Here is a 12,098-nt window from a genome sequence, read left to right on the forward strand (position 1 = left end):
TGTGGCGGCTTCCCACTAGCTATCTATTTTACGTTTGGTAGTGTATATATGTCCATGCCACTCTCTCACTTTATCACAGCTTACCCTTCCCCTTCCTCATATCCTCAAGTCCATTCTCTAGTAGATCTGTGTCTTTATTCCCGTCTTGCCCCTAGGTTCTCCATAACCTTTTTTTTTTCTTAGATTCCATATATATGTGTTAGCATATGGTATTTGATTTTCTCTTTCTGACTTACTTCACTCTCTATGACAGACTCTAGGTCCATCCACCTCACTACAAATAACTCAATTTCGTTTCCTTTTATGGCTGAGTAATATTCCATTGTATATAAGTGCCACATCTTCTTTATCCATTCATCTGTTGATGGACACTTAGGTTGCTTCCATGTCCTGGCTATTGTAAGTAGAGCTGCAATGAACATTTTGGTACATGTCTCTTTTTGAATTATGGTTTTCTCAGGGTATTTGCCCAGTACTGGGATTACTGGGTCTTATGGTAGTTCTATTTTTAGTTTTTTAAGGCACCTCCATACTGTTCTTCATAAGGGCTGTATCAATTTACATTCCCACCAACAGTGCAAGAGTGTTCCCTTTTCTCCACACCCTCTCCAGCATTTACTGTTTGTAGATTTTTTTATGATGGCCATTCTGACTGGTGTAAGATGATATCTCATTGTAGTTTTTTTTAATGTTTTTTAAATAAATTTATTTATTTTATTTATTTATTTTTGGCTGTGTTGGGTCATTGTTGCTGCACGCGGGCTTTCTCTAGTTGTGGCAAGCAGGGGCTGCTCTTCATTGTGGTGTGTGGGATTCTCATTGTGGCAGCTTCTCTTGTTACGGAGCATGGGCTCTAGGCACACAGGCTTCAGTAGTTGTGGCATGTGGGCTCAGTAGTTGTGGCTCACGGGGTCTAGGGTGCAGGCTCAGTAGTTGTAGCACATGGGCTTAGTTGCTCCGTGGCATGTGGGATCTTCCCAGACCAGGGCTCGAACCCATATCCCCTGCATTGGCAGGCAGATTCTTAACTACTGTGCCACCAGGGAAGCCCTCATTGTAGTTTCGATTTGCATTTCTCTAATGATTAATGATGTTGAGCATCCTTTCATGTGTTTGTTGTCAATCTGTATATCTTCTTAGGAGAAATGTTTATTTAGGTCTTCTGCCCATTTTTGGATTGGGTTGTTCGTTTCTTTGATGCTGAGCTGCATGAGCTGCTTGTAAATGGTGGAGATTAATCCTTTGTCAGTTGCTTCATTTGCAAATATTTTCTCCCATTCTCAGGGTTGTCTTTTCATCTTGTTTATGGTTTCCTTAGCTGTGCAAAAGCTTTTAAGTTTCATTAGGTACCATTTGTTTATTTTTGTTTTTATTTCCATTTCTCTAGGAGGTGGGTCAAAAAGGATCTTGCTGTGATTATGTCATAGAGTGTTCTGCCTATGTTTTCCTCTAAGAGTCTGATAGTGTCTGGCCTTACATTTAGGTCTTTAATCCATTTTGAGTTTATTTTTGTGTATGTTGTTAGGAAGTGTTCTAATTTCATACTTTTACATGTACCTGTCCAGTTTTACCAGCACCACTTATTGAAGAGGCTATCTTTTCCCCACTGTATATTCTTGCCTCCTTTATCAAAGATAAGATGACCATATGTGCGTGGGTTTATCTGTGGGCTTTCTATCCTGTTCCATTGATCTATATTTCTGATTTTGTGCCAGTACCATACTGTCTTGATTACTGTGGCTTTGTAGTATAGTCTGAAGTCAGGGAGCCTGATTCCTCCAGCTCCGTTCTTCTTTCTTAAGATTGCTTTGGCTATTCGGGGTCTTTTGTGTTTCCATACAAATTGTGCAACTTTTTGTTCTAGTTCTGTGAAAAATGCCAGTGGTAGTTTGATAGGGATTGCATTGAATCTGTAGATTGCTTTGGGTAGTATAGTCATTTTCACAATGTTGATTCTTCCAATCCTAGAATATGGTATATCTCTCCATCTATTTACATCATATTTAATTTCTTTCATCAGTGTCTTACAATTTTCTGCATACAGGTCTTTTGTCTCCTTAGGTAGGTTTATTCCCAGATATTTTATTCTTTTTGTTGCAATGGTAAATGGGAGTGTTTTCTTAATTTCACTTTCAGATTTTTCACCATTAGTGTATAGGAATGCTAGAGATTTCTGTGCATTAATTTTGTATCCTGATACTTTACCAAATTCATTGATTAGCTCTAGTAGTTTTCTGGTAGCATCTTTAGGATTCTCTATGTATAGTATCATGTCATCTGCAAACAGTGACAGCTTTACTTCTTCTTTCCCAATTTGGATTCCTTTTATTTCTTTTTCCTCTCTGATTGCTGTGGCTAAAACTTCCAAAACTATGTTGAATAAGAGTGGTGAGAGTGGGCAACCTTGTCTTGTTCCTGATCTTAGTGGAAATGCTTTCAGTTTTTCACCACTGAGGACGATGTTGGCTGTGGGTTTGTCATATATGGCCTTTATTATGTTGAGGAAAGTTCCTTCTATGTCTACTTTCTGGACGGTTTTTATCATAAATGGGTGTTGAATTTTGTCGAAAGCTTTCTCTGCATGTATTGAGATGATCATATGGTCCTTCTCCTTCAATTTGTTAATGTGGTGTATCACATTGATTTGCGTATATTGAAGAATCCTTGCATTCCTGGGATAAACCCCACTTGACCATGGTGTATGATCCTTTTAATGTGCTGTTGGATTCCGTTTGCTAGTATTTTGTTGAAGATTTTTGCATCTATGTTCATCAGTGATATTGGCCTGCAGTTTTCTTTCTTTGTGACATCTTTGTCTGGTTTTGGTATCAGGGTGATGGTGGCCTCGTAGAATGAGTTTGGGAGTGTTCCTCCCTCTGCTATATTTTGGAAGAGTTTGAGAAGGATAGGTGTTAGCTCTTCCCTAAATGTTTGATAGAATTCGCCTGTGAAGCCATCTGGTCCTGGGCTTTTGTTTGTTGGAAGATTTTTAATCACAGTTTCAATTTCAGTGCTTGTGATTGGTCTGTTCATATTTTCTATTTCTTCCTGGTTCAGTCTTGGAAGGTTGTGCATTCCTAAGAATTTGTCCATTTCTTCCAGGTTGCCCATTTTATTGGCATATTGTTGCTTGTAGTAATCTCTCATGATCCTTTGTATTTGTGCAGTGTCAGTTGTTACTTCTCCTTTTTCATTTCTAATTCTATTGATTTGAGTCTTCTCCATTTTTTTCTTGATGAGTCTGGATAATGGTTTATCAATTTTGTTTATCTTCTCAAAGAACAAGCTTTTAGTTTTATTGATCTTTGCTATCATTTCCTTCATTTCTTTTTCATTTATTTCTGATCTGATCTTTATGATTTCTTTCCTTCTGCTAACTTTGCAGTTTTTTTGCTCTTCTTTCTCTAATTGCTTTAGGTGTAAGGTTAAGTTGTTTATTTGAGATGTTTCTTGTTTCTTAAAGTAGGATTGTATTGCTATAAACTTCCCTCTTAGAACTGCTTTTGCTGCATCCCATAGGTTTTGGGTCGTCATGTTTTCATTGTCATTTGTTTTTAGGTATTTTTTGATTTCCTCTTTGAGTTCTTCAGTAATCTCTTGGTTATTAAGTAGTGTATTGTTTAGCCTCCATGTGTTTGTATATTTTACAGATTTTTTCCTGCAATTGATATCTAGTCTCATAGCGTTGTGGTCAGAAAAGATACTTGATACGATTTGAATTTTCTTAAATTTACCAAGGCTTGATTTGTGACCCAAGAGATGATCTATCCTGGAAATGTTCCATGAGCACTTGAGAAGAATGTGTATTCTGTTGTTTTTGGATGGAATGTCCTATAAATATCAATTAAGTCCATCTTGTTTAATATATCATTTAAAGCTTGTGTTTCCTTATTTATTTTCATTTTGCATGATCTGTCCATTGGTGAAAATGGGGTGTTAAAATCCCCTACTATGATTGTATTACTGTCGATTTCCCCTTTAATGGCTGTTAGCTGTTGCCTTATGTATTGATGTGCTCCTATGGTGGGTGCATAAATATTTACAATTGTTATATATTCTTCTTGGATCGATCCCTTGATCATTATGTAGTGTCCTTCTTTGTCTCTTGTAACATTCTTTATTTTAAAGTCTATTTTGTCTGATATGAGAATTGCTACTCCAGTTTTCTTCTGATTTCCATTTGCATGGAATATCTTTTTCCATCCCCTCACTTTCAGTCTGTATGTGTCCCTAGGTCTGAAGTGGGTCTCTTGTAGACAGCATATATACGGGTTTTGTTTTTGTATCCATTCAGCCAGTCTATGTCTTTTGGTTGGAGCGTTTAATCCATTTACATTTAAGGTAATTATCAATTACCTTAAATGTAATGTTAAGGTATCATACATTCCTATCATACAATAGGAACATACATAATATGTATGTTCCTATTTCCATTTTCTTAATTGTTTTGGGTTTGTTATTGTAGTTCTTTTACTTCTCTTGTGTTTCCTGCCTATAGAAGTTCCTTTAGCATTTGTTGTAAAGCTGGTTTGGTGGTGCTGAATTCGCTTAGCTTTTGCTTGTCTGTAAAGGTTTTAATTTCTCTATCAAATCTGAATGATATCCTTGCTGGGTAGAGTAATCTTGGTTGTAGGTTTTTCTCCTTCATCACTTTAAATATGTCCTGTCACTCCCTTCTGGCTTGCAGAGTTTCTACTGAAAGATCAGCTGTTAAACTTATGGGGATTCCCTTGTGTGTTATTTGTTGTTTTTCCCTTGCTGCTTTTAATATTTTTTCTTTGTATTTAATTTTTGATAGTTTGATTAATATGTGTCTTGGCCTGTTTCTCCTTGGATTTATCCTGTATGGGACTCTCTGCGCTTCCTGGACTTGATTAACTATTTCCTTTCCCATATTAGGGAAGTTTTCAACTATAATCTCTTTAAATATTTTCTCAGTCCCTTTCTTTTTCTCTTCTTCTTCTGGCACCCCTATAATTCGAATGTTGGTGCATTTAATGTTGTCCCAGAGGTCTCTGAGATTGTCCTCAATTTTTTTCATTCTTTTTTCTTTATTCTGCTCTGCAGTAGTTATTTCCACTGTTTTATCTTCCAGGTCACTTATCCGTTCTTCTGCCTCAGTTATTCTGCTATTGATCCCTTCTAGAGCATTTTTAATTTCATTTATTGTGTTCTTCATCACTGTTTGTTTGCTCTTTAGTTCTTCTAGGTCCTGTTAAACGTTTCTTGTATTTTTTTCTATTCTATTTCCAAGATTTTGGATCATCTTTATCATTATTGTGAATTCTTTTTCAGATAGACTGCCTATTTCCTCTCCATTTGTTGGGTCTGGTGGGTTTTTGCCTTGCTCCTTCATCTGCTCTGTGTTTTTCTGTCTTCTCATTTTGCTTAACTTACTGTGTTTGGGGTCTCCTTTTCATAGGCTGTTCCTGTCTTGCTAGTTGTTTGGCATAGGGTGTCCAGCACTGCAGCTTTCTGGTCGTTGAGTGAAGCTGGGTCTTGGCATTGAGATGGAGATCTCTGGGAGATTTTCACCGTATGATATTACGTGGAGCTGGGAGGTCTCTTGTGGACCAGTGTCTGAACTTAGCTCTCCCACCTCAGAGGCACAGCCCTGACGCCTGGCTGGAGCACCAAGAGCCTGTCATCCACACGGCGCAGAATAAAAGGGAGAAAAAAATAGAAGGAAAGAAAGAAAGAAGATAAAGTAAAATAAAATAATTAAAAAAAATAATTATTAAGAAAATAATTTTAAGAAGTAAAAAAAAACAAAACAAAAAAACGTACAAGCAGAACCCTAGGACAAATGGTAAAAGCAAAGCTATACAGACAAAATCACACACAGAAGCATACACATACACACTCACAAAAAGAGAAAAAGTGAAAAAATATATATATCTTTGCTCCTAAAGTCCACCTCCTCAATTTGGGATGATTTGTTGTCTATTCATGTATTCCACAGATGCAGGGTACATCAAGTTGATTGTGGAGGTTTAATCCGCTGCTCCCGAGGCTGCTGGGAGAGATTCCCCTTTCTCTTCTTTGTTCGCACAGTTCCCAGGGTTCAGCTTTGGATTTGGCCCCGCCTCTGCGTGTAGGTTGCCTGAGGGCGTCTGTTCTTCCCTCAAACATGATGGGGTTAAAGGAGCAGCTGATTCGAGGGCTCTGGCTCACTCAGGCCGAGGGGAGGGAGGGGTACAGAGTGCGGGGGGAGCCTACGGCGGCAGAGGCCAGCATGACATTGCACCAGCCTCAGGCGCCATGCGTTCTCCCTGGGAAGTTGTCCCTGGATCACGGGACCCTGGCAGTGGTGGGCTGCACCGGCTCCCGGGAGGGGCGGTGTGGATAGTGACCTGTGCTCGCACACAGGCTTCTTGGTGGTGGCAGCAGCAGCCTTAGCGTCCCATGCCCGTCTCTGGGGTCCGCGCTGACAGCCCGTCTCGGAGCTCCTTTAAGCAGCGCTCTTAATCCCCTCTCCACACGCACCAGGAAACAAAGAGGCAAGAAAAAGTCTCTTGCCTCTTCGGCAGGTCCAGACTTTTCCCCGGACTCCCTCCCGGCCAGCTGTGGCACACTAACCCCTTCAGGCTGTGTTCACGCAGCCAACCGCAGTCTTCTCCCTGGGGTCTGACCTCCGAAGCCCAAGCCTCAGCTCCCAGCCCCCGCCTGTCCTGGCAGGTGAGCAGACAAGCCTCTCGGGCTGGTGAGTGCCGGTCGGCACCGATCCTCTGTGCGGGAATCTCTCTGCTTTGCCCCCCGCACCCCTGTTGCTGCGCTCTCCTCCGTGGCTCCGAAGTTTCCCCCCTCCACCCCCCGCAGTCTCCGCCCGTGAAGGGGCTTCTAGTGTGTGGAAACCTTTCCTCCTTCACAGCTCCCTCACACTGGTGCAGGTCCCGTCCCTATTCTTTTGTCTCTGTTTTTTTTTTCTTTTGCCCTACACAGGTGCGTGGGGAGTTTCTTGCCTTTTGGGAGGTCTGAGGTCTTCTGCCAGCGTTCAGTAGGTGTTCTGTAGGAGTTGTTCCACATGTAGATGTATTTCTGATGTATTTGTGGAGAGGAAGGTGATCTCTGCCTCTTACTCTTTTGCCATCTTGAAGCTCCTCTCAGTCCTATCTTATTTTATAAATTTTTTAAGAGAAAGGCATGAGAAAATAAAGGTGTTTAAATTGACATGGCTTATTAAAGTCTCAGCTGGAATTAGGATCCAGGTCTTCTGACTCTAGTCCTATCTTCTCTCTACCACATTTTATTTTAATTTTATCACTGGTAACTAGTTGTAAACATTTTAGTAAGAACATTATTAACAAGAAAAACAAAATACAGTAATTAGAGAGAAAATTAAAATAGTTGATCCGGGAAATGAAAATAAATCTATTAGGGTTAAAATTTAAGCTACTAGGAATAGCTTGAAAATATTCCAAAGACAAATCAACTGTCCCAAACTTGATAAATAAAAATCAATAAAAGTTTCAAGAAACAAAAAGTGTTACTCATATACATTTATAAACCATTAAAACACTATTAGAAACAACCTAAATGTCTATCAACAGATGAATGGATAAGCAAAATGTGGTATATACACACAACGGAATATTACATAGCCATAAAAAGGACTGAAGTTCTTCTACATGCTACAACATGGATGAACCTTGAAAACATTATGCTAAGCGAAATAAGCCAGACACAAAAGGAAATATATTGTATGATTCTTATCACTTATTTGAAATATATATGATAAGCAAATTCATAGAAATAGAAAGTAGAGATTACCAGGAGCTGGTGGAGGAAATAATGAAGAGTTATTGCTTAATGGGTACAGAGTCTCTGTTTGGGGTGATGAAAAGTTTTTAAAATACTGGAGGGACTTCCCTGGTGGCACAGTGGTAAAGAATCCGCCTTCCAATGCAGGCGACACGGGTTCAATCTCTGGTCAGGAAGATCCCACATGCTGTGGAGCAACTAAGCCCATGTGCCACAACTACTGAGTCTGTGCTCTAGAGCCCACGAGCCACACTACTGAGTCCATGCACCACAACTACTGAAGCCTGCGTGCCTAGAGCCCATGATCCACAACAAGAGAAACCACTGCAATGAGAAGCCTGCGCACTGCAACAAAGAGTAGCCCTCGCTGGCCGCAACTAGAAAAAGCCCACATGCAGCATCGAAGACCCAACGCACCCAAATAAATAAATAAATAAAATAGTGGAGATGGTCCTACAACACTTAAAAATGTCACTGAATTATACACTTAAAAATGATGTAAATGGCAAATTTTAAGTACTATTTTATCCCAATCTTTAAAAGTAAAAAAAAAAAAATTAAAAAGACCACTATTAAATTACCTATATTTTATAATAAAAAATGTTCAGAAACCCCATCCTATGCATGACCAAAGATTCTAAATCTTATTTGAAATATTTATTCATACAAGTCATTGTTAAATGCGTACATGTTACGCAGTAGATGGATGGATGGAGGGATGGAGGGATGGAGGGATGGATAGATGAAAGGAATGAAAGCAGACAGGCCAGCCTATCACACTTACCTGACAGAGTTGCTAGAAAGATCAAATTAAATGATGTAAAAGTGTTTCAAAATCATAAGGCACTATATAAGTATATTTTGTGTGACATATCCCCAAAATTGAAGCTAAAAGTGATAATACTCTGGGAAAAAATACAGTTTCAATAAAGGATAAAATGTTTGTAAAACCAAGGAAGAATTACTTTTAAAAAGTGTCTGGGGCTTCCCTGGTGGCACAGTGGTTGAGAGTCTGCCTGCCGATGCAGGGGACACGGGTTCGTGCCCCAGTCCGGGAAGATCCCACATGCTGCGGAGCGGCTGGGCCCGTGAGCCATGGCCGCTGAGCCTGTGCGTCCGGAGCCTGTGCTCCACAACGGGAGAGGCCACAACAGTGAGAGGCCCGCGTACCGCAAAAAAAAAAGTGTCTGCATGTTTTAAAAATTACAGGCATATCTCATTTTATTTTGCTTCACAGATATTAGGTTTTTTTTTTTACAAATTGAAGGTTTGTGACAACCCTTTACTGAGCAAGTTTACTGCGCCATTTTCCCAACAGCATTTGCTCATTTCGTGTCTCTGTGTCACATTTTTAGTAATTCTTGCAATATTTCAAACTTCATTATTGTTATATTTGTTATGTTGATCTGTGATCAACAATCTTTGTTGTTACTCTTGCAAGAAGATTATGACTCATTGAAAGCTTGCAGCTTTTAGGGACTTCCCTCGTGGTCCAGTGGTTAAGAATCCACCTTCCAATGTAGGGGATGCAGGTTTGATCCCTGGTCAGGGAACTAAGATCCCCCGTGCCACAGGGCAACTAAGCCCACGTGCTGCAACTACAGAGCCCACGCGCTCTGGAGCCTGTGCACTGCAACTAGGACCCAACGCAGCCAAAAATAAATTAAAAAAATAAATATAAAAAGAGTGCTATATTTTAAAAAAAGAAAGCTTGCAGTTCTTAGCAATAAAGTATTTTTTGGCAATAAAGTATTTTAAATTAAGGTATGTACTTTTTTTTTAGACATAATGCTACTGCACACTTAATAAACTACAGTATGGTGTAAACAAAACTTTTATATGTACTGAGAAACCAAAAAGTTTGTGTGACTTGCTTTAATATTTGCTTTATTGCAGTGGCCTGGTACCAAACCACACTATTTCTGAGGTATGCCTGTACTACATATTTTATAATTAAGAAAAAATATACTCCTTAAAAAAATTAAGCTTTCAAAAAGCTAAGGAACTATCCTCTTTTTTCTTTCCGTTTCATAAATGGGAATAACCATCTATGAAAAGTTGAAAAACAGTAAAATATCTGTCCCAGTGCTTTTCAAACTTTAATGTGCATATGAATTACATATGAATTACACAAAGATCATTATTTCTTGAATCATGTTGCCACATGATTTGAGGAGCTGAATAGTGGCTTCCCAAAAACGTTTCCAACCTAATCCTCGAAACTTGTGAATCCTAATTTACATGTGAAAGGGACTTTGCAGATATGATTAAATTAAGACCTCAAGATGGGGATATTATCCTGGATTATCTGACTGGGCCCTAAATGTAATCACAAGTGTCCTTTTAAGGAGGAGGCAGGAGGAGAGTGAGAAAAAGGCGATGGAAACATAGAAAGAGAGAGACTGGAAGATGCTACGCTGCAGTCTTTGAAGATGGGCTATGAACCAAGGAATGCAGGCAGTTTCTAGAAGCTAGAAAAAGCAACGAAACAGATTTTCCCAAAGACCCTCCAGAAGGATGCAGGCCTGCTGACATCTTGATTTTAGCCCTTTGAAACTGATTTCAGACTTGTGTTCTTGTTTTATTTTTATTTTATTTTTGGCTGCACCACATCACATGGCTTGTGGGATCTTAGTTCCCCAACCAGGGATCAAACCCAGGCCCTCTGCGGTGAGAGTTCAGAGTCCTAACCACTGGCCTGCCAGGGAACTCCCCAGAATTGTGCTCTTTTAAGCCACTAATCTATAGTAATTTATTACAAGCAGCAAGAGGAAATTTATACAAATCATACATTATGATACAAATCATAATTTCGATTTCTTTAAAAAGGAATTTACATGCTTATTAGAACTGTTGTTTATAACACTAAAAATACAGTAATAACTAAAACTCCAAAAAGAAAATTTAAAAGTACGCACAACCATTAAAAACTGTCATAGAGGGGGGCTTCCTTGGTGGCGCAGTGGTTGAGAGTCCGCCTGCCGATGCAGGGGACACGGGTTCGCGCCCCGGTCCGGGAGGATCCCACATGCCACGGAGCGGCTGGGCCCGTGAGCCATGGCCGCTGAGCCTGCGTGCCCGGAGCCTGTGCTCCGCAACGGGAGAGGCCACAACAATGAGAGGCCTGTGTACTGCAAAAAAAAAAAAAAAAACTATCATAGAGGGACTTCCCTGGTGTCGCAGTGGTTAAGAATCCACCTGCCAATGCAGGGGACATGGGTACGAGCTCTGGTCCAGGAAGATCCCACTTGCCGCGTAGCAACTAAGCCCGTGCGCCACAACTACTGAGCCTGTGCTCTAGAGCCCATGAGCCACAACTACTGAGCCTGTATACCATAACTACTGAAGCCCGTGCGCCTAGAGCCCATGCTCCACGACAAGCCACCGCAATGAGAAGCCCGCACACCACGAGGAAGAGTAGCCCCTGCTCTCTGCAACTGGAGAAAGCCTGCGCGGAGCAACAAACACCCAATGCAGCCATAAATAAATAAATAAATAAATTTATTTTTTAAAAAACAAAGAAAAATTTAGTTATGTGGAATACATGAGGATATATTAAGAATTTTAAAAAGCAGATTACAATACTATATAATTTTTTTAAAAATTATACTTATGTGTACATATTTTGTTTCCTATAGTGTTACAGACTGAATTGTGTCTCCCCAAAGTTCTTATGTTATTCTCTAACCTCCAATGTGATTATACTTGGTGACAGGGCTTTTAGGAGGTGATTAAGGTTAAATGAGTTCAGAAGAGCAGGGTCCTCATGATAGAATTAGCACCCTTATAAGAACAGACACCTGAAAGCTTGCTCACTCATGCTCTCAATCTCTAACCATCATGTGAGAACATAGTGAGAAGAGGCTATGGAAGAGATCTCCTACTATACCAGAAACAACCTGCTAGCACCATGATCTTGGACTTCTAACCTCTAGAACTCTGAGAAAATAAACTTCTTTTAAGCCACCCAATCTATGGGATTTTGCCATGGCAGCACAAGCTATTACTACAGATTTTAGTATTGAGAAGCAGGGTGTTGCTTTAATACCTAAAAATGTGGAAGAAGCTTTGGAACAGTCATGGGTGGAGGCTGGAAGAGTTTGGAGGTGGCATGCTAGAAAGATGGGTATTAAAGGTGATTCTGGTGAGATCTCAAATGGAAATGAGGAACATGTTATTGGAAACTGGAGAAAAGGTGATCCTTGTTATAAAGTGGCAAAGAACTGGCTGAATTTCATGTTCCGTGGAAGACAGAACTTCCAAGTAATGAAACTGGCTATTTAGCTGAGGTTTCTAAGTGAAGTACTGAAGGAGTGGCTTGGCTCCTCCTGTTTATA

Source organism: Mesoplodon densirostris, chromosome 18 (genome assembly GCF_025265405.1).
Source record: "Mesoplodon densirostris isolate mMesDen1 chromosome 18, mMesDen1 primary haplotype, whole genome shotgun sequence".
Classification (NCBI taxonomy): Eukaryota; Metazoa; Chordata; class Mammalia; order Artiodactyla; family Ziphiidae; genus Mesoplodon; species Mesoplodon densirostris.